We start from the raw sequence: 22,312 nt of genomic DNA, 5'->3' as shown, positions 1-22,312 counted from the left end.
CCAGTTTTAGTTTCCTGAGAATAAAAAAGGAAGGGCCTACTTTTGATCTATTTAGAATGATGTGGGTTACTAAGCAATGCTTTAAGAAAGATTTGCATGAGGTTCATCTTTCCCTCGCGAGGGCCAATCTTTCTGGTAGCTTTCTGGTAGAATTACTCAAAGGAAATGATCAGTTAGAACCTCAGTCCACTTTCTGCTGCTATTGCAGAGCACCACAGAATGGGTCACTTATAGAAAGCAGAGGTTTGTTTCTTAGTTTCAGAGGCCAGGAAGTCCAAGGTCCAAGGGCTGCATCTGGTGAGGGCCTTTGTCCTGTGTCATAACATGGCGGAAGGCATCCCATGGTGAGACAGCGAGAGATCAGGCTCCCAGTCTTAAGCCCTTTAATAATTATCATTTATCCATTCACAAAGATGGAGCCTTCATGGTCAAATCACCTATCACTAGGCCTCACTTCCCATCTCTATTGAATTGGGATTCAAGTTTCTAACACATGCTCTTGGTAGGACACTTTCAAACCATAGTAGGGCCCATACTTCAGAAAAAACACATGAAACATAAGCAAAGTCAAACAAGCAACAGAGAACAGAGGTAATCAATGTTCAAGGAGAAGGAGTGGGAGAGGGACACAGACCTGCAGGCTAGGAAATCCACCCAAAACTCCATCCAGGAACTTGCTTCTTATGACATCTATTCAAACAAACCTTCTTTGGGCCTTCTCTAAATCCTGGAAGTCTTTCTGGCCAAGAGCTTTGTCAACAGCGCTCATGTTTGCCTGGGATCCTCTAGGACAGGCTGTAAAGAGGTCAAAATACTAGTGTACTGTTAGGAACTAGCCGGTGCACCAAGGCTTTTAGCTGTCCCCCATCTTGCCTCCACTTACCAACCCCCATGGTAACTAAAGGCTCATGAGTGGTCCCGTAAGTGTCCAGGACCCTAATGCCACTCCCACAGGCCTGCCCCAGAGTCAGCATTTGGTGACCACACCACATGGCCTGCCAGTGTCCACCTGGGAATGTGGCTGTAATGTAGCGCTGTGCTACCTCTGAGAGTGAAGACATATTTCTGTTCCAGTGACATTCTTTACTGTTGTTAAAAATAATAATAATAATAATAAATAAGGGAGCTTAAATCTTAATTTTTAGCTTAAGCTAGAAATTTCTTTCCCTTCTGAAGTTAGGATGAAACTTGGCAAAATTAAGGGAAGCTTAAGATCTTGTGGAATCAAGTCAAATATATATACATTTGTGTGTGTGTGTGTGTGTGTGTGTGTGTGTATATATAAAATGTTTAACATAAATTAAATTTGTATTATAAATATATAAGTTATTATATTATAAATACAAATGCAGAATTAATTTGACTTGCCTTCACAATAAGACAAAAATGTAATTTGACTTCTTCAGACTTTTAACTGACATATAACTGTACATATTCATGGAGTACAGTGATATTTGACCCTCGTACACAATGAGTAATGATCCAGTCAGGGCAATTAGCATATTCCTCACCTCAAATATTTGTTTGTGTTGCAAAGATTCAGAATCCTCTCTTTCAATTGTTTTTGAAATGTGGCTTAAATTACAGGCAACTGTAATGACTCTCCTGTGCTATAGAAAGATGTAAATGAATCCTCCTATCTAACCGTGCATTGGATCTTCTAACCAACCCTTCTCTATTCCCTCCCTCTCTCTGACCCCCTTCCCGCCTGTCTCTTTATTTTCCAAGTGTGATTTGATTTGAATGATTGGGAAGTTGCTTGGTTTTCAGTGTCCTTAATTTTTCCTCTCTCCTTTTAAATGTAAAGCCTTAAGGAAGAAATCTTCCTTGGGGTTTTTGACACCCTGTATGATGTTTACAATAATCTCTTATTAGTTAAAGGCAGCTCTCGATTGAGAGTACCTCCTGGCAAATGCTGAGCGTGGTGTCGACACAGTAGCTCCTAATAAATGTCAGCCTCCTTTTCCTTGTTTTCCCCTGACAAATATTATGACTTTGTTCTCTTGGAAGCAGAGGTCTCCAAATGCAGGAATGTCATCAATTTTCAGAAATGGAGCAGAGTTTCAAGGGAAGGCAGCCCTGCTGTGAATCGGAAGGAGTGTCAGGTGTTGTTAATAAGGGGGCAGGTGCTGGGGTTCAATGTGCCTGGGCCCCTCTTGGCCCCTTTAAAAGGTTTATGATGTTTACTTCCGTGACTTGACAGGCAGCCAGGAGCCATTTCTCACCAGCAAAGCATGGTGTTGTCAAAGGGCTCGGTTGCTTTTCATGGTTTCCTTATAAAACAACCTGTGTGGAGGCTTAGCAGCCTGCCATACTGGGCAAGGGACTTCCCTTTCAGTGAAAGGGACTCTGATGATAAAGAGAGGGAGGCCAAGGAAGGCCACTCCTGGAGCAGTGCACGCTTCAGGGGCCTCCTGGGAAGGCATGGTGGCGATCTTTCTGCTTTCTTGCTGACCGTCAGTGTTACTGGCCCTCAAAAGTCCAAAGCACTTCCATGCCCCTGAGCCCGGATCACACCTGACCATGGTGCATGCTCATTGGGCAGCCGGGAGCCTCACCCTCGATAATTCAGCAAGATGGGGCTGCTGAGAACACCATGGGATGCTGATCATTGGAAAAACAGATCCAAATAGGGGCTCAGTCCTGCCTGCCCTGGTGGCTGGCTGCCTCGCCCGAGGGCAGCACTGTTGGCCATCTGGCAGCTCCCTCTGAGATGACCTCGGGGGGCTGTTTTGTCTTTGGTCTGGAAGTGACATGACAACATATTAATTAAAAGGTAGTTAAGCCAAAATTAAAAGGCAATCCAACAACTGGGGAAAAGACTATGATGTGCATGATTTAAGACGACCCAATAAAAAAGTTCAATGGAAGCAAATAAGTAATGTAAAAAAGAAGAAATACAAATGTCCAATAGCATGTTTTTAAAATCATCAACCTCACTAAGAATCAAGAAATTAAAATTGCAACCAGGTACCTGGGGTGAGAGTGGGCAGGATCAGTGTGTATGGGGGGGGGGGGGGGATGGCGTTGGGGAGAATGACAGATTATGGAAAAAAAAAAAAACCCGAAACCAAAAACCAGGATGCACATCCAGTACCCAATTGCTGCTGCAGAGAGTGTTTGGATGTGTTTCTGAAACATTAAATAGCAAGACATAATTTAACAAAAATTATCCTTAAAAATATAACTCCCAGGATGGATGCAATTTTTCTGGAAGGAAATTGACAACATGTTTTAAAAATGCATTCACAGTATTACCCACAAATTATGCCCCTAGGAATTTATCTTACAGAAACAACTAGACAAGTGTGAAGAATACACACAGAACCACGTCTCAGCCTTTGTTGCAGTAGTGGAAATGAAAAGATCATAAGTGTCTAATAGTAGGGGATTATATAAATCATGTTAGTAAAATGTGCTGACATATTGTATATTATATGTCATGACAAATATGATGTGTTGGATGTGAAATGATGTCCATGATATAGTAAGGGAAAAAAATCAGTTATGAAACTTCATATTTCATTGAATATAACATGCCATAAATTATAACTTGCATCATTATATTATGTACCACTAAGAAAACAAAAAAAGGTTTGTACTTAGAAAGGAAGCTATGAGGTACCCCTAAAACTTCACCTTTCTTCAGATTCCAGCCCTCTGAAAAATGTCTGGGTTCAGCAATGTTGTCCACACTTATCTATACAACATGATCTCCTGTACAGCACATCTTTTTTTTTTTAATATTTTATTTTTTAGTTTTCGACGGACACAACATCTTTGTTTGTATGTGGTGCTGAGGATCGAACCCGGGCCGCACGCAATCCAGGCGAGCGCGCTACCGCTTGAGCCACATCCCCAGCCCTGTACAGCACATCTTGTACCCATTTTTCAAAGACCGTATAGCTATGCTGCTACTACTTATATGGGCAGCAGCAAGTTAAAGCAATTGTAAATCCCATTTTCAATGGTATTAAAATGAGAAAATAATGCATGTATTTCAGACTCTTGGAACTAGAGCATAGTCTCCCTCTTGCATAGTAAAGAATTTGGCCTTTGATCCCAATTACTGGGAGGGGAAATTCTACATCCTTGGAAATTCTGAATGATGGAAGGCTCTGGGAGTTTACGCTAATCACAGCCTCCTGGATAGTCTAAGTTAAGGAGATGGCTCAGGATGGGACTAGGGATGCGAAAGACCAACTGTGTGACAGACGGTGGAGCTTTGAGTCATGTGACATCAGCTCAGCCTACCTGGAGGGGAGAAAAGGTGGCCGGGGATCAAGCTCAATCTTATGACCAATGATTCATCCCATCATGCTTATGTAATAAACCCAAGAAACAAAATCCCTTTCAAGCATGTAGACTTAAAAACAAAATGCACCGATGTCTGTTCATCTGTCTGTCTATCCTCAATGGAAAGGGTGAAAAAGAATACAGGATCAAGAGAGTACTTGGGTGGTGCTATAGTGTGGATCTTAAATGTTCCTCAAAGGCCCATGTGGTAAAGGTCCAAAAACTTTAAGAGTGGGACCAGTGGGAGGTCTTAGGTCAGTAGGGGTAGGTACTTCAAGGAATCTGTAGGAGCCCAACTCTCTCCTTGTTCTCTTTTGCAAGTTTTGATCTGCCACATGCTCCTGCCATGATGTATCGCCTCACCACAGACCCAAAGCAACAGGGCCAATAGATCACAGATGGAAATCTCCAAAACCGTGAGATAAGTGAAATCTTTTCTCTTTAAAAGTGCATTATCTCTGGCATGTGGTTATAACAACAGAAAGCTCACTAACACTAGTGGAAACTTAACTTTTTCCTTAAAAGAGTTTGATCTTGAGGGGAAAAGAACAAACTTAATTCCAAGTCATTAAAACTACTCACTCTGAACAGAATCTTTTTTTTTCCAACTTTTAGTTTAAAACAAACAAACAAACAAACTTGCCCAAGGAAGAACAAGTTAAACTATGTCCTCAAGTCCATCCGAGGTCTTGATTTTAACTATTACAGGAGAGAGAACAATAGATTTCTCATGTGCCACCTGCAGGATGGAGTTGGAAGGGATGCCCAGACCATGGCAGGCTTGGTGACACCTGTCTGTAACCAATGAGCAGGGTCCATATGACCACCTTGCATATACCTGCTCAGGCAGCAGTATGTCCCCCACCCCACTCCCACTCCCACTGTTGTTTCTAACATGTCATGAGCAGGAAATAGAATCTGCACCTTTACAACTGAGTAGTAAAGGGGTGAGTAGGGTAAGCGGCCCTCCCGTGGGTGGGTTCAGCACTGCTTTTGCCTATGTACTCTTGGCTTTCATTTTGCCTCCTCAGCTATCTGGATTGGATTCTCACATTCCAACATTTTGAAGCAGCTTTGGAAATGACCTTCACATAGACAGGTCATTGTGTGCCTAAAACAATGGGTGCCTGTGACCTGCAACAGGCTTCTCTGTTCCATGCACATTGGTCACTAAGAGATCTTCCCTCCACTTGCCTGTCCACTTGACCCTTGGTGCATTGAAAGACAACACCAGATCTCCAGCCACAGAAGCCTCCATGATTTGCTGGCATAAGCCTTTCTTGGCATTGATCTGGTACAGTTCTTCCATGAGCATTAATTCATTCCACAAATAGCTGATGAACACCTACTGGGTGCACATCTTTGGACAGAAAGAGATCAAATAAATTTGAAGCCTGTAACAGAAAAGTGACGGGAATTATGTGAACTTTGATATCATGGCTATGAGAACAAACAACAGAAAAGAACGAACAAAGAGAATCTGCCCTCCACAACCACACCCTGGCCTGTCCCTGTTTTTGAGCCACCAACACTGACAGATGCTCTATTGTGCCATGTGGCTTCAGCCCCTCCAAATACCACTGTGGGGATGAAGAGGGGGAAACACAAGCTTCCATTGTCATCCTTTAACGAATAAGGGAGTATTCACATTTAGACTTTGGGTTTTGTTTCGCAAAACATATGAGCTGGTGCATACACTCACTCACCACCTCCCAGACCAGTAACTAAGCCCTATAACCTGTTCCACTGGAGGAGGGGGAGGCTAGGTTTGAAATAGAGCCCTTTTAAAATCAAAAGCAACTTCCTGATTCCTGCTTTTCTGCATCTGGAGTTTCCTCCTACTGAGAATGAATGAGAATGGCCTGGGTGAGCAGCAAGGAAACAGATTCTAACATACTCTAGGGTTAGTATAACCTAACTGAATCTACATATTTCCCGTCTTTTGTTTCTATAAATGTTAACCAATTCTGTATGACCGGTTTGGGCAAACTGCATTAAACTCACTTTTCCTGTTGACATCATTTGCTGATTTCTTATGTAGGCGGGCAACCAAACCCAGCCAGCCAGGATCCAGACAGGTTCTCTGGCTTCCCTGCAGTAACAGGTTCACTGGAGCGTAAAGATGACAGAGCAGGGCTGAAGCTGTTGCTTTCACCATGACGGCAAAAATCAATGCATCACCTGTACTTGTTCCCACAAAGGGAGGGCTTTAAGTTTTCCAGAAGCGTGTAAAGCTAAGCTCTGCAAACTTGAAATGCCCTGGGCATTGCCAGAAGCTGCTCCATCAAGGCTGGAAGATTGCTCTGAATACAAATACCTGTGCTCTGACAAGCAGGTAAAGGTCACAGATGGAGGGCTTGAGGAATCCAGCATCAACCTGTCTTTAAATGATGAGGATAAAGCAGTCCACCTGAAAGGGAGCAGGGGACTCCTGCAAATTTCAGCACCATGGAAACCTTCTCCAATGCAAGAGAAGATGGCTTTGAAGTTTGTATGTGCTATCATGTCTACTCTGATTAAGAGCTATGGGGGACAATGTGAGGAACACTCAGGGACCTAAATGGTGTTAGAAATAACTCGGTGCTGCAAGAAATCAAACACGTGCTGCAAAGTGGGTGGGCAGGGCAAACCTTTACTCCTGGCCAAAGAGCGTGCTACCAGAGCCGGCTAGCCTGGGCACGCTGTTTGCCTGCTTCTATCTCTAACCTAAGACGTCACTGCCTTTCATTCTGGAGGAATTCAGGGTTACCATCTATGCCACTGGCTAATTTTAGAATTAGGGCGAGAAAAAGGGAAGGACTACAATTGGATCCTATTAAGGCTGAATACTAGATTTTGAAAATGAACCACCAGACTTTCTGTTTTTCACAATAATACCAATTGCAGTGGCTATTCAGAGCCTAGAACCAGACTGACCCCACTTCTGAATAGCAGGGGGACCCAAAATTTATACAACTTCTCCATGACTGCCATTCCTTATCTATAAGTGGGTGTACTAATAGTGTGATGAGGAATAAATACATTAAGTCCTTGGCCAGCTTCCTCTATGGTGGTAGGAGCACCAACTTCTCCCCCATTCTTGTAGATCCTTCCCCGACACTGGGGGACCTGCATCAGCATGTGATTCCAGGTGGCCACATGTTTCCCCTTCCAAATGCATTTTTTTTTTTTTTTGGCAGGGGCCTTACCACTTACAGGAGGTAAGTGTATGCCCCTTCCTGTTGAATCTGGACTGACCTAGTGGCCTGTTTGAACCAGCAGATAATCATGGACATGATACCGTACCACTTCCAAGATTGGGATTTTAGAGGTAGCACTTTCCACCTTCTCCTTTTGAAATGCTCCCCGCTGGGACCACAGTGTCCTCTCACACCTTTGCACTTTTGCAATACAGGCCCCTCCCCCATTCCCGGAACATGCCCCAGGTCCCCCTCCACCTCCTGCAGCCTTCCTGTCCCAGCTGTCTGCAGGATGGTGTTCCACCCCCCACCTCTCCCCTGCACAGCAGCACTAAGCACATCATCCTGAGATTGTCTGTGAGCTTCCTGTTTCTCTTGGGAGAGACCCCAATTCTTCGTTTTCTCAATATTTCTTTTGCCTCAGTATATAATGAGCATTCAATGAATGCTTACTTAGTAAACTAATAAAATGTGGATCACAACCCCCCGCTTTGCGCTTTGCCTTCCCACACAGTTGTTGTGAGGATTCAGTCCACCAGATCAGGATTAATTCCTTCGGCATTCACTTTTCTATTACTGTAATTGATGGTTGTGTTTCTTTAATGTCTGTCTCCTAAACACACACTTTTTTTGTTGTTGCTACTCGCTTCCTCACTATTGTATTCCCCTGTCTAGTGCAATGTATCAGCCACGTCTTGCATTGTCTGTGCTCTGATGTTTTGACATTCAGGCCTTGGTTGACTCTGGAGGGACTGGCTGCTCCTCCTGCCTTAGTTAATTCCTAAAGAAAGCAAACAACTTGCCCAGGAAGCTGCTTTTCAAATACCAACCAACCAAGCCAGAGTCTGTACTCCAATCACCTCCTTTATGGAGGCTTCACATTTGGGCCATGACCCACCTTCCCTAATTAGCCCAGGGTCAGCAGTGGGAACAGCCCCTATATCCCAGAGCCCAACTGGAATTTTTCAGTCTGGTCCATCCTAAACCTGCCTTGCCTGTTCTTTCTTTTCTTTTTTTTTTTTTGGATAGAAAAAATGATAGTTTATTCTTGTTTTAATTTGTATATTCTAAAACATAAATATGTTGAATATTCTTTCATATGTTAATGGTCCATTAATATCTTTTCTGTGAATTCCCTTGGTTATTTTTTCTATTGGGCTATCTTATTTACTTATTTATAAGAATTTTTTTGTTTATTAAGGATGCTTTGTCACATTTATTTTTTATTTTATTTTTTGGTTTTTGGAATTGGTTTATTTCCTTTAGCATTCTACAGAGCCGTCCATTTACTGTCAAATGCCATAATTTCATTCTTCTTTGTGGCTGAGTAATATTACATTGTGTATATATACCACATTTTCTTTATTCATTCATCTGTTTTTACTTTATTTGTTCTAATTAGCTATACTTGACAGTAGAACACATTTTGACACATCATACATTAAGGGAGAACTCCTCCTTCTTCTGGTTGTACACAATATAGAATCACACTGGTCGTGTAATTGTATATGCACACAGGGCAATAATGTCTAATTCATTCTACTACCATTTCTACTCCCATATTCCCTCTTCTCCCTTCACTCTCCTCTGTCTAACCTCAATTAGCCACATCAATGTTTATAACAGCTCAATTCATAATAGCCAAACTGAGGAACCAACCTAGATGTCCTTCAACAGATGAATGGATAAAGAAAATGTGGTATATATCCACAGTAGAATATTACTCAGCCTTAAAGAAGAATAAAATTATGGCATTTGCCAGTAAATGGATGGCTCTGTAGACTATCATGCTAAGGGAAATAAGCCAGTTAAAAAAAAAAAAAAAACAAAGGCCAAATGTTTTCTCTGATATGTGGATGCTAATTCACAATAAGGGGGTGGGGGCTAGGGAAGATCAGATGAAATTGCCTGTTCTTTCTTGCATGAACTCACAGGGAAGCCCGTGCCTGTAGCTCCCCCTACCCTCTGCCTCCTGACCGACCGTGGTCCTTCACTGGGCGCTTTCCACTCTGTGCATGTTGCGCCCCCTCCTCTTGAACTATGAGTAGCACACTGTCTTTTCAATGGAAACTTCTCCTAATCAATAGAAACGTCAGCTTTACCCACCAACGCCTCTCTCTTCTGCTGATATCTTGTAAGTAAAAGTGGCTTCCACCTTTAGACTGACTGTCCCAGGTCCTCTTGAGCTCCAGAACATTTTTTCAACACAATCAGTGCCACTATTAGAGTTAAGCAGAATATAGAGAAAAAAAAAAAATAGTAACAATACACGAGGATTTTCTTTTCAGACAGAAGGGAGGCACAGTTTTGGTGCCATTTATCATCATTTTAAGAGCTCTTAGATTTTGCTCTTAAAATTTCTTCCCGTGTGGGTCTAAGAGTTAGTTTTTAAATTCATAAAGGGGAAAATTTTTTTTAAAAATTTAAAGTGTTTTTCTTTAAAGAAAAAAAAAAGGCAGCCATATATCAACAGAAGTTACTGTGGACTGAGGGGCCTTGGAGGAACTCTCTGTGCCTCTGGCTTGAGCTTTCCCACCTTTTATAGGCATTAAACAAGCTTCATCATGTCCCCAGGGGACATGTTGTCAATCCAGTGAGGATGCTTTGAGCGCAGATTTCACCATGCTGGGCTGAAATGGGAAGGCAATTTCATACATTGGAGAAAGAACAAAGGAAAACGTGAAGCAGAAATGAAGGCCAAATCTAGTCATTCTCATGCAAGAGAAAGTCCCAGCCTTGGCTTGGATTTTCAGATTTAGGCCTTTATATGATAAAGGCCTGGTTCTCTCTCTTTCTCATCTGAATAAACAAATAGAAGAGAGTGAGTGGAGAGGAAGATGCTCACATCATTTACCCTGAGTTATGGGAAGAACCAGAGGCACCTACGCCCAGATGCACTTGCCCGCTGGTCCCTGTGAACCAGGAAATGTCTTATCTGATGTGATGGACCACGAGGTCCTCAGAAATAACCATCATTCCCTTCTTTCTCACCTGTGAGTTCCTAGTATCCAGCATCAAATCCAATTCACAATAGGTACTCAGAAAATGACAAGCAGATGGATGGATGGATGGATGGATGGATGGACAGATGGATGGACATTTTAGCAATAAGAATTACCTGGAACATAAAGAAGAAGTAGGTATAAATACTGCATTTTAAGTAACCAACAGCTTGCCAAGTGATCCTTCAATCATCCTCACCAAGATGTTTCAAAATCAAGGAGTGGTTCAAGATCTCAAAAAGAAAAAGAAAAGGAAAAAAAAATAAACTCAAATAAATTTTAATGATCTAGACTAATATAGCTGAATTTCTCATTTTCATTGATGTCCAAGGCCAACTAATTCTGGAGTCCTGCTTGGACTGGCATCATATCTAATGATAACCAGGAGCCAAAGAAGAGTCATTAGTAAACAAGCAATAATGTTCAGCTTCCCATCATTTCCCGTTGACAGCCCTGAGCTTAAAACCTTAATTAATCTTTTCCCTTGTGATCCCAGCAGATCCAGGGACTTAGATCCAATTTTTGTTTACTGCATATAACAGAGAGACCAATGGTCTGTCAATGCAAGAATCATTCTCCCCTTCTTCCTTACAAAAACAAAACAAAAAATCCTTAATTTGTTTAAAGATGGGGAACACTGGAGAAAAATCTGAAAAACATTTCCCAATAACCCTTGAAGCTAGAAATATGTTCAGGTAAGTGAAGAAAAGTAAACCTTTAGTTGGTTGAAGCCACTGTTTTTCATAATTTTGTTATTTGCAGCTGAACCCATGTCCTAACTGACAACCTTGATATTATGGTTTGGATATTAGGGTGTTTCCCCCATGACCAGGCTCATCATGTGCCATATAAGCTTGGTCTTCAATTCAGTGATGATCAGAGGTGGGACTTTTGGGAAGTGATTGGATCATGAGGGTCCTACCTGCATCAATGGATTAAGGCCTTGACGGAGTTATAATTTGATGGGAATTGGTGCAAATTGTCCAAGATGGGGCCTAGTTGAGGGAAGTAGGTGTCTGGAGGCAAGCCCTCCCTGCAAGAGTCTTGTCCCCAACACCCCGTGCTTTCTCTCTCTTTCTCTCTCTGCTTTCTGACAGCCGTGAGCTGGGCAACTTTGCTTTGCCATGTCTTTCTGCACAGCATGTTTAGGTGACATTCTGCCTCACCACAGGCCCAGAAACAATGGGACTTAAGGGACATTATCATGGACTGAAATCTCTGGAAACATGAGCCAAAATAAATCTTTCCTCCTTTTTTTTTATGTGATGCTTTTATTGATATTTGAAAACTGTCCTAATATAAAGACTTTGATTCTAGTACAAGTCCCCTTATTAACAATAGGCATGAAGCAGCACCATTCTTAAAATGAAAATCCTTTAAAACCAGTTGTTGAAATTCACTTAAGAAGCTTGAGCGCAGCATTGAAGGGGGCCAGGTTTTCACATGATCTCAGCCACCGCTGCACGTTGGCTGGTGCCTCCGCACTGCAGCCTCCGGTCTGCTGGAGCACAGACCACAGCACAACATCTGCCGGTGAGCTCGTTCCCAACCAGCCAAGGGCTCTTCCCCAGAGCAGAGTTCTTGGAGCGAAAACAGCTGCTTTTTCTTTACTGCTCCCCTCTTTTAGCTGAAAAAATAACGATATCTACCTGGCTATCTATGAGGGTTGAGTTGATAGCATTATGCTTCTGGCCAAACAGAGAGAACAAGAAACGTGCAATGTTCCCTTCTCCTTCAATGGGGCACATTGTCTGGACACTGAACTTCATTTGAGTCTTGGGCACATTCTTCCAAATTAAAGTGAAGCCCAGCTGATACTCATGACGGGGGCTCTTTCCTAGTCTGTTCCCCAAAGCACTTGAGAAGGGTCTGGGGCACACTCTTCACTGATGAATGTGTGTGCACCGTGGATAGCACCCTGTAGCTCTCACAGAGCAGCCTATGCAGAACGAGCAGGCAGAGAGGAGGGGAGACAGGGTTTGCGTTGATCACGTTGTCTTTCAGGGCTCCATAGTCCTTTCCAAGCACTGAATTCAAATCGAATGCATTGGTTGTTAAAGAAGTGGGCTCATCAGCTTGCATGATGTTTGTCACATCCATGTCTGCATCTGGTGTGTGAATCATCTTGGAGAGACCATCGACTGCAGCTTTCAACTCATACAAACGTTTTAAAATATCTTCTTGGCGGGACTCAAGAGCTTGCAGAGAGGGGTCAGATGCTTCCTGCACGTGGCCCGCCTCTGGCGCGGGGCTGCCGGTCCTACAGTGCACGTTGGGGAGCCGGTACTCGCAGGTGGGAAGCTCTACACGCAGCGGTGCGCCGCCCCCGTGATAGGGCTTTACCTGGTTCATCGGCATGGCGGGAACCAAAGGAAGGAAGGTGGCAGGCGTGGGGTCACGACCAACTACGGCTACCTTCTTTCCTTTCCTCCTTTTGTTTTGTCACTGTGACGAAACGTTCACACACTTGATAGACCAGGCAATTAGTTTGAAGAGATGCCTCAACAGAAGGGAGAATTCTAGCAAAATCTAGGAAACTAAGCACTTGAATCAAGCGCTTACTAGTTAATGGACTGGTTTATCACATTGATATTAAAACAGGCAAGGATTTTAATTGGGATGGAGTGACCTCAGGAGGCAGCACTGCCATCCCTCAAAATTCATTTGGATCTTCTTTTATAACTGCCTTTGAGATGGTTTAGAGGCCACACAAGTCCACTTTTTGCGTTTCCATCCCTTTTGGAATCAACGATTGCAACACCAACCTGGTAACTCAATGCGGCAACCAGAAATGGCTCCATTCCAGAGGACTTTTCCTTCAAAGGATAAATTTTGCCACCACTGAGGGATTTAAAATGAGATTTTTCTGGAGGCCGATCCTAGGTGACCCATCATTCCTTTTCCAAGAAGGCTGTACACATTAGGGGCATTGCCAGGGCACAGCTCTTCAACAGCTGTGCCTACTCACATGAAACCCGACACTACCTCGGTGGGCTCTTGGTCTCCTGCCCCTTTTCACTTCAATATCTCAGCTCTAACCTTGTCTTATTTTCAGTGACCTCTAAGAATGGCAAGCTGGGCACACTTGGGACATAACAAAGATCCAGAGAAGTCAAAGCACACCTAGACCTGTCCACAACCAGAAGATAATGGCATCCACAGCACAAAGCAGCACCCCATTATAGGCCATCCTGTACCCATTCACAGATGTGGGTTCTTAGGGACATGAGAGGTTTGCTACTTGGGGAATCAGTTCAAAGAACCACCACAGCAGTAGAAGAAGGCTAGCAAAATCTAGGAATCCATGCAGATAAGTCAAGCACCTGGTAGCTAATGGATTGTTTAGAAGACATGGGAAGCTAAAACAGGAGGGGAAGGAGCTAGGGGAGCCAGTGTGCACTGGAAATCACGGACAGGTTAAAGACTGATTCAAGAACAAATCTTGAGCTTCAAGGGCCAGTTAAAGTGGAATAAACCCATCACAGCCAATCTTGCCCACTGGTCACAACAAAGTACAAAAATCAACCACGTGAATACTCCAAAAAGTAAACAAGAACAGGTGATTTGGGGAAGAAGTTTTAAAACTTTAACAAATACCAATACCGTGTTGTTACTCTTTTGTGTGTGTTTCGTCTCCTGGCTTTGACCCAAGAAAAGGTCAAAAACAGAACTACACAGACGGTACAGATAGCAAAAATTCCACATTAACCCATTTTTTCTAGCCAGACCAGGAAAAGGGATCTTGAGGACATGGGAAGAAGGCCCTTTTTTATCTTTTTTTTTTTTCTCATTTTTCTTTTTGACTTCTGCCCCAAGATCAGCCTCAATTGCAAAGTAGTACTCATTCTGCCTCCACCATATAACTACCCCAAATCCAACAGGGGCCAGGAACGTATGCTTCTGGACAGAGGAATCACAAGAAGAGGACCCTGGTTAACTGAGTGTGGTGGAAATCCCAGTAAGGAGAGGACTAGAGACAGGCATCCCCTAATTCTGTGAATGGATCATTATGAGTCCTAGGTTCAGCCCTGGGTAGCACATGCAACAGACTCAGAAAGCATGTAGCAAAGGTTTTGAACACACAGCCCTGGGATTTCTAGGCTGTCCCTTGAGCCACAAGTGCATATGGCAGTCACAAAGCATAGCGAGGTCTTGGAAATCTGAATTGACACCAAAACCACCAACCACAAACATGAGTCCAAAGCTAACCAGTTGACCTACCAAAACCCATAGATCAACACTAGACAAAGGATTTTAAAATAATAGACTATTTTTTCAGAACAGAGTTCCCGTGTACCCCACATTTAATTTCCACTATTATTAACATCTTATGTTAGTTTACTTGTTTATTCAGATTTCCTTGGTTTCTTCTTTTTCATGCCGGGCAGGGAGAACGACGGGGAGGATACTATAATTAAACCCAGGGATGCTTAACCACTGAGCCACATTCCCAGTCCTTTTTATTTTTTGAGACAAGGTCTTGCTAAGTCGCCTCCCTAAGTTGTTGAGGCTAGCCTTGAACCCGTGATCCTCCTGCCTCAGCCTCCCGAGTTGCTGGGATTACAGGTGTGCATCACCATGCCCAGCCTGATTTTCTTAGTTTCGAATACTCCTTTTCTGCTCCAGGATCCCACATTGCTTTTAGTTTTGTCTATTACCGTTTCTCTTGTTTTCCTTGTTTCTTATGACCTTTGGTTTTGAAGACCACTGGCTGGGAATTTTGGAAAATATTTCTAGAACATCCCTTAATTGGAATTTGTCTGATATTTGTCTTGTGAGTAGACTGGGGTTGTGAGTTTCTTGGATTTTTTTTTTTTTGAGGCAAAATTTGTATAACATAAAGAAAAGTATTCTAAAGTGTATAATTCACTAGCATTATATAAATGTGTGTGTTGTGTATATATATGTGTATATTTTTTTCTTTTTTCATAAGTACAAAAGGAAACCTTACATCCATTAAGCACTCCCATTTTCCCCTGCCCCAGTCCCTGGAAACAGTCAATCTACTTTCACTATATATAGATTTGCCTATTCTAGATATTTCATATAAATGGATCATACAATATGGACTTCTTATTTCTGACTTCTTTCACTTAGCATATTTTCTTTTGCAATGTGTCCATGTTCTACCATGTATTTCATTCATTTTTTATGGTTTTACTCTATCAAATGAACGGCCATATATTGTATGGCCGGTCATTTGTTGATGGACATTTGGATTATCTTCCTGTTTTGGCTATCATGAATTGTGTTGTAAAAGCTTTAATATATTTGGACACCTGTTTTCCATTTTCTTGGGCATGTGCTATCAGAAATGCTGGGTCACGTGATAATTCTGTTTAACATTTAGAGGAACTACCAAACTGTCTTCCAAAGCAGCTGCATTGGAATTGACCTTCTCACCCAAAATATGTGAGGGCTCCAGTTTCTCTGCATTTTCAAGGACATGTATTGCCTGTCCCTTTTGTTCTAGCCATCTTAATGGGTATGAAGTGGTATCTCGATGTGGTTTTGATTTCCTTTAATAATTAACGATGTCAAATATTTTTTTCATGTGCTAATTGGCCATTTTTATATCTTTCTGGAGAAATATCCATTCAAATCCTTTGCTCATTTTCTAATTAGGTTGCTTTTTTCTTTTTTGTTTATTTTTATCATATGCTACATATGTAAGGTGTGCAACATTATGTTTTGATGCATAGTACATAGTGAAATGATTATGAGTCAAGAAAATTGATATATCCATCATCTCACAGTTAACCTTTTTATTGTGGTGAAAATACCAAAAACACGTTTTTCTTAGACATGTCCAGTGTGCAATATTATGTTATTAACTAGTCCTCATGCTGTACATTAGATCTCCAAACTTATTCATCCTACATAACTGCAACTTTGTGCCCTTTGATCTGCATCTCTCCATTTCCTACACACACACACAGTAACCACTATTTTGCTCTCTGTTCCCATGTATATGAATTTTGGGGGAGTGCCAGGTGTGGGGGTCTTAATGTTTTTTTGTTGTTGTTTTTTTAAGAGTCCATATAAAAGTGAGACTATGTAGTATTTTTATTTCTGTTTCTGGGCTTATTTCACTTAGCATGATTTACGTTAGGTTCAGTTCTTTTTTTACACTGGATATTAAGCTCTTATCAGATATATGCTTTGCAAAAATTTCCTCCCATTCTTTGGTTTATCTGTTCACACTCTTGATAAAGTGTCCTTTGAAACACAAAAGTTTTTTATTTTAATTTGGCTGAAGCCTAATCTGTCATTTTTTTTTCTTCTTTTACTTAATCAGGGTCATGAAGATGTGTCCCCATGTTTTCTTTTAAAAAGTTTCAGTTTATCACTTACATTTGATCCACTTTGAGTTGATTTTTGTATATGGTGTGAGGTAGAGGTCCAAGTTCATTCTTTTACATTTGGATATCCAGTTGTTTCAGCATCACTTGTCAAGGAAACCATTTTCCTCCCGTTGAATGGTCCTGGCACTACTGGCCACAGTGTGTGGGTTTAACTTTGCCCATTTCATTCCATTTCATGGAGCTACATGCTTATCTTTATGCCACACAGTTTTGATCACTGCTCTTTGTGTTGAGTTTTGAAATTAGGAAGTACTGGTGCTCCAAATTTATTTGTCTTCTTCAATACTGCTTTTGGCTATTCAGCGGCAAATTCCATATGAATATGAACTTTTGCATTTATACAAGAATAGTCACTGGGGTTTTCATAAGGATTGCATCGGATCTGTGGCTCCCTTTGGATAGTAGACTATGTTAACCTTAAACAGAATAGATTTCAGAGTAAAGGATATATCACTTTTAGACAACATTTCCCCCAGAAAACGGAAGAGAAGTAACACAATATTTCTAAGCCATTAATTCCCAAAGTTGATTTATAGATTCAGTGGATCCCAATTAAAGCTCCAAGCAGGATTGTTTATAGGTATGAGAAAGCTAACTCTAAAAGTCTTGGAATGTCAAAGTAAACATACTAAGCCAAGAGAAGAACAAAGTTGAAAGACTGCCCTTCTTCATTTTGAGACTGATTGTAAAACTATACTCATCAATACTATATAGACACATAGAAAAATGGAATAGAGAATCTAGAAATAGACCCACATAAATATGGTCAACTGGGGCTAGGAGTGTAGCTCAGCAGTAAAGCACTTGCCTAGCATGCACAAGGTCCTGGATTCAATTCCCCCACAACACACACACACACATGCTCACACATATACACATACACAGAGCAACTGATGTTTGAAAAATGTAAAAATTCAATACAGTAAGGATGGTCTGATCAACAGAAGTATTGGAACTATTTGAAATATTTTTTTTTTTAGGTTCAAACAGCAATTCTTTATTCCCAATCTCACCTTGAAATATTTTTTTTAAAGAAAATCCCTAAGTTACACTTCACCTATTATACAAATACCAGCTCAAAAGTAACAGTAAACCTAAATGTAAATTATTTATTTTAACAGAAAACATAGGAGAAAAATCTTCATGACTTTAGGCAAAAGTCTTTTCACCTCAACACTGAAAGCATAGTCTATGAAAGAAAAAAGTTTTTGATTAATTGGACTCTATAAAAATTAAGAACATTTATTGTGTAACAGATACCACTCCAAGATTGGGAAAATATTTAAAAATCACTTTTATGACAAAACTTGAATCCAGGATACATTTTTAAAAAAATCTCTCAAGACTCAACGAAGAAAAACAAAACCTAATTTAAACAAAAATAGACATAAGTTTGGCCTGGTGAAATAATACCAGCTACTAACAAAGGTGAGGCAGAAGGATTGCAAATTCCAGACCAGCCAGGGCAACTTAGTGAGAACCTGCCTCAAAATAAATTCTTTAAAGGGACGGGGATGTAGCTCAGTGGTAGAACACATGCCTGGTATGCATGAACCCTGGGTTCAATCCCCAGCACTGTAAATTTAAAAAAGAGTTTGTATAGATATCTCACAGCAAGTTGATGAGGATGGAGACTAAGTGCTTAAATAGATAGTCAAAGTAGTTAGTCATTAGGGAAATGCAAACTAAAACCACAATGAGACATCACTACACACCTATTAGAATGGCTACAAAAAAATATGACAGTCCCAAATGGGGACAAAGATGTGGTCTAACTGCAACTCTAACACATTGCTGCTGTGAAAGAAGAATGGATTCGCTGTCTTGGAAAACAGTTTGGTCATTAAACCTACAATATATATTACCCAGCAATATGGCTTCTCTATATTTATCCTAGAAAACAAACTTCTGTCTGCACTAAAATCCTCACACAAATATTTACAGCAGCTTTATTCATCATTGCCAAAACCTGGAAACAACTCAAATTTCCTTCGTTCAGTGAAATGAACAAACTGATTTTTTTTTCTGTGATGAATTTTCTGTAATCAAAAGGGAATTAACTATTAACACACACAAAAACACGAATGGATCTCAAATGCATGGGGCCGAGTGTCAAAAGCTGGACTCATAAAGCTAGATTCTGCATGATTCCATTCATTTGAAATTCTGGAGAAGAAGAAATTGTTACAGGGGTGGAGAGCAGATCAGTCATTGATTACTGGAGCCTATGAGTGAAAATTGGTTTGACTACAAATGGGCCAAATAAACTCCTGTGACGTAATGGAGATGTTCTCACTTTGATTAGAGTGGTGGTTATGTGACTGTAAGCATCTGTCAAAATTGGCTGTATGTAATGAAAACTATAACACTGAGCTATAGCCCTAGTCATTATGTAAACAGGATAACCCATTGCAGGGAGCAGGAATCTATTTAGCCCATGTACTGAACTAGAGCTGAACTATATCAATATATATTTTAGAAAACTAAATCACTCTCCCTCAACCTTATTTTTAAAAGTCATCATCATTTCAATTTGGGAAGTGAAGAATATGCTTATCCCAAAGAGGTTTCAATAGTGAATCTGGGACTCCCCCCACCGGTGAAACCCAGAGGAGGAAGAGGAACAGGTGTCCTAGGAGTAGCCAAGAGGGGCAGGCTTTGTACTGATTTGGCAGCTGTCCCCAGGGATAGCCATTTGTTTTCAGTGCCTTTATGGGATTTGGAGAAGCCAATGTCAGTAGACATAGAAGCAAAGTATAGAGTGGAGAAACCAGAACAGGAAAAAATAAGATGTTGATGCCCTGTCAGTAGCATTGGACAATTGGTTCAGGACAGTGTGTTTAATAGCATAGCTTACTTTTCTAGCACTATTCACAACATACCCCAATAAATGGCTGCGCGTGTTGAGAGAAGACACCACCCTGCTTGTCCATAGCCACGGTGTCCTCCCTCGTGCTGCGAGTGTTCCCGGAACAAGTCCATGCCTTGAGTTTAATGTTCTCACTGTCTGTGCATGACTCCACCTTGGATTTGCAAACCTTCCTGTGAGACACAATGGAACTGCTGAATTGGAACCGCTGGGAAATGTTGCTCCAGCTGTCAGTAACTAAAAATGCATTTAAATGAAAATTGGCTTCTGAAGGCCATGGTGCTGTCTATAGGAGCCGGGACCATTCTTTTCAGATTTTTTTTTTTTTTTTGATACCAGAGATTGAACCCAGGGGCACTCTGCCACTGAGCTACAGCCCCAGTCCTTTTAATTTTTACATTTTGAGAGAGGGTCTCATTCAGTTGCTGAGGCTGGCCTCGAACTTGTGATATCCTCCTGCCTCTGCCTCTTGAGTGGCTGGGATTACAAGCAGGGAACTAACTGGCAACCCATGAGGGCTCCATTAATTCCTTCCAAGGATGATGACCCTGATTCCCTGACCATCTTCTTACAGGCCTCTCCTCTTAAAGATTCCGCCACCTCTCTGCTTGTTGTTGAACTTCTTTCTTTAAATTAATTTTTTAAAATTGGTTCATTCTATTTATATATAACAGTGGGATACACCGGGACATATTTGTGTGTAACATAATTTGGCCAATTCCCTTCCCCAGTTTCTACCTTTTCCTTCCCCTCCTCCCTCCCCTAATCCCCTTCTTCTATTCTAATAGTCTCCCTACTAATTTCATGAGATTCCCCACCCCCTTTTCTCCTTTTCCCTCTCTAGCTTCCACATATGAGAGAAAAACACATGACCCTTGGCTTTCTGAGTCTGGCTTGTTTTACTTAACATCATGCTCTCAGGTCCATCCATTTTCCTGCAAATAAGATCATTTTATTCTTTTTTATGGCTGAATAAAACTCCACTGTGTATATATGTGTACCACATTTTCCATTGAAAAACACCTGGGCTGGCTCCATAACTGAGCAACTGTGAAGTGCTGCTATAAACATGGATATACAATTTATAGCAGCATAGCAATACAGTATGCTGACTTTAATTCTTCAGAATAACTGCTGAGTGACCTACCTGGGTCATATGGCGGTTCGGTTCCTTGTCTTTTGAGGACCCTCCATACTGATGTCCACAGTGGTTGTCTTTATTTACCACCCCATCAACAGGGAATAAATGTGCCTTTTTCCCCCTCCACAGGTGATTTCTAACTCGAGGCCCAGGGATAGGAGCAACTTTGCAGAGGAGCTGCCGGAGGTCAAGTGCTCCATGCAGTCTGCAGCAGTGCCTGTGACCTGGCTGGGGAAAGGCACAGTGCCATCACTCAGGCTAACAAAGGGCAGCAAGGAACAGGCCACCGTGAGGTTAGAATGGCCCTTCTCAGACCAGCTACTAACTTAACTACATGGGTATTGTGCGTTTAACTTTCAAAAATGATTCCACAGGGATTCCTGCCAACGGCTTGCTTTCTTCTGTCGTGGTGAGGTTTCCCGTCTCCCAGCTTGTTTCCTGAAAGTGAGACCGGAGGCCGGGTGACCTTACCAGGTGTTTCAGCCTCCTCTTCCTCTACCTCTGTGGGCCTCCTGTCCTCCCGGGTACTGCCCCACTTCGAAGCAGCTCCCCTAACTTCTTTTTACTTGGAATGCCACTATTTGCTTCCTCTCCACCCTCTATTTAGTGTCTGGATTCTTGTCCACCAGAAATGAGGATTGTTAAGCCATCACTAAAAAGCCTGGCTCTTCCTGGAGGGCACTGACTTCTTGGTCCTGCTGAGCGGTAACTTTTCTTCATTCCAGATCTCCACGCATGCCCAGGTGGGCCAGCATTCTCCCAATTACTATTCCAATACTCTGCTGCAAACCATTGCTCTTCCCCTTTGCTATACCATCTTCCAGCTAAGCTTCACGTGGACCGATGGAAGGTCCCCCTGGAAGGTCCCCCGGGAGGGTCCCTCCGGGAAGGTCCCCCAGGCTGCTCTTCTTCAGAAGCTTCCCAGGACCTTTCCACCTGCCCCAAACCAGCTCTTCCTCCAGTCGCTCCTTTCATAGCCTCCATCCCCCCCCCACCCCCCCACCCCCCCCACCCCCCCCACCCCCCCACCCCCCCCCACCCCCCCCACCCCCGGCCCCCGACTGCTCACTGATCCTGGTCAGCATGTCAGCCCCAGCATGGAGTCCCCCCTCCCCTGTAAAAGAATTCCGTCATTCTCCGGCATCCAGTCACTATTCTCATTGAACAATGTGCATGTTGAAAGGTTTTGCAATGAGTTAACACAGTCTCTCCCTTGACCTCAAACATGAGGGCCTTCGTAGAAGCCCCGCAGCAATGGAGTTCATGTTTTCCTCTGCCATTTATGAGTTATATGGATTGCATCTGCACACACCAAAACCAGTATGGAAGCCAGACACAGTGGCACACACCTATAATCCCAGGGGCTCAGGAGGCTGAGGCAGGAGGTTCGCAAGTTCAAAGCCAGCCTCCACAACAGCATGGTGCTAAGCAACTCAGTGAGACCTTGTGAAATACAAAAT

The 22,312-nt window shown here is 42.2% G+C and overlaps 1 pseudogene; it reads right to left on the bottom strand.

The window, feature by feature from the left end:
* Positions 1–11,873: 11,873 nt before the first annotated feature.
* On the bottom strand, positions 11,874–12,835 carry LOC113195550 (aminoacyl tRNA synthase complex-interacting multifunctional protein 2 pseudogene; annotated as a pseudogene).
* Positions 12,836–22,312: the final 9,477 nt, after the last annotated feature.

Source organism: Urocitellus parryii, chromosome 8 (genome assembly GCF_045843805.1).
Source record: "Urocitellus parryii isolate mUroPar1 chromosome 8, mUroPar1.hap1, whole genome shotgun sequence".
In the NCBI taxonomy this organism is placed as follows: domain Eukaryota; kingdom Metazoa; phylum Chordata; class Mammalia; order Rodentia; family Sciuridae; genus Urocitellus; species Urocitellus parryii.
Note: the sequence above shows the minus strand (reverse complement) of the source record. Positions and strands in the feature narration are given on the sequence as shown.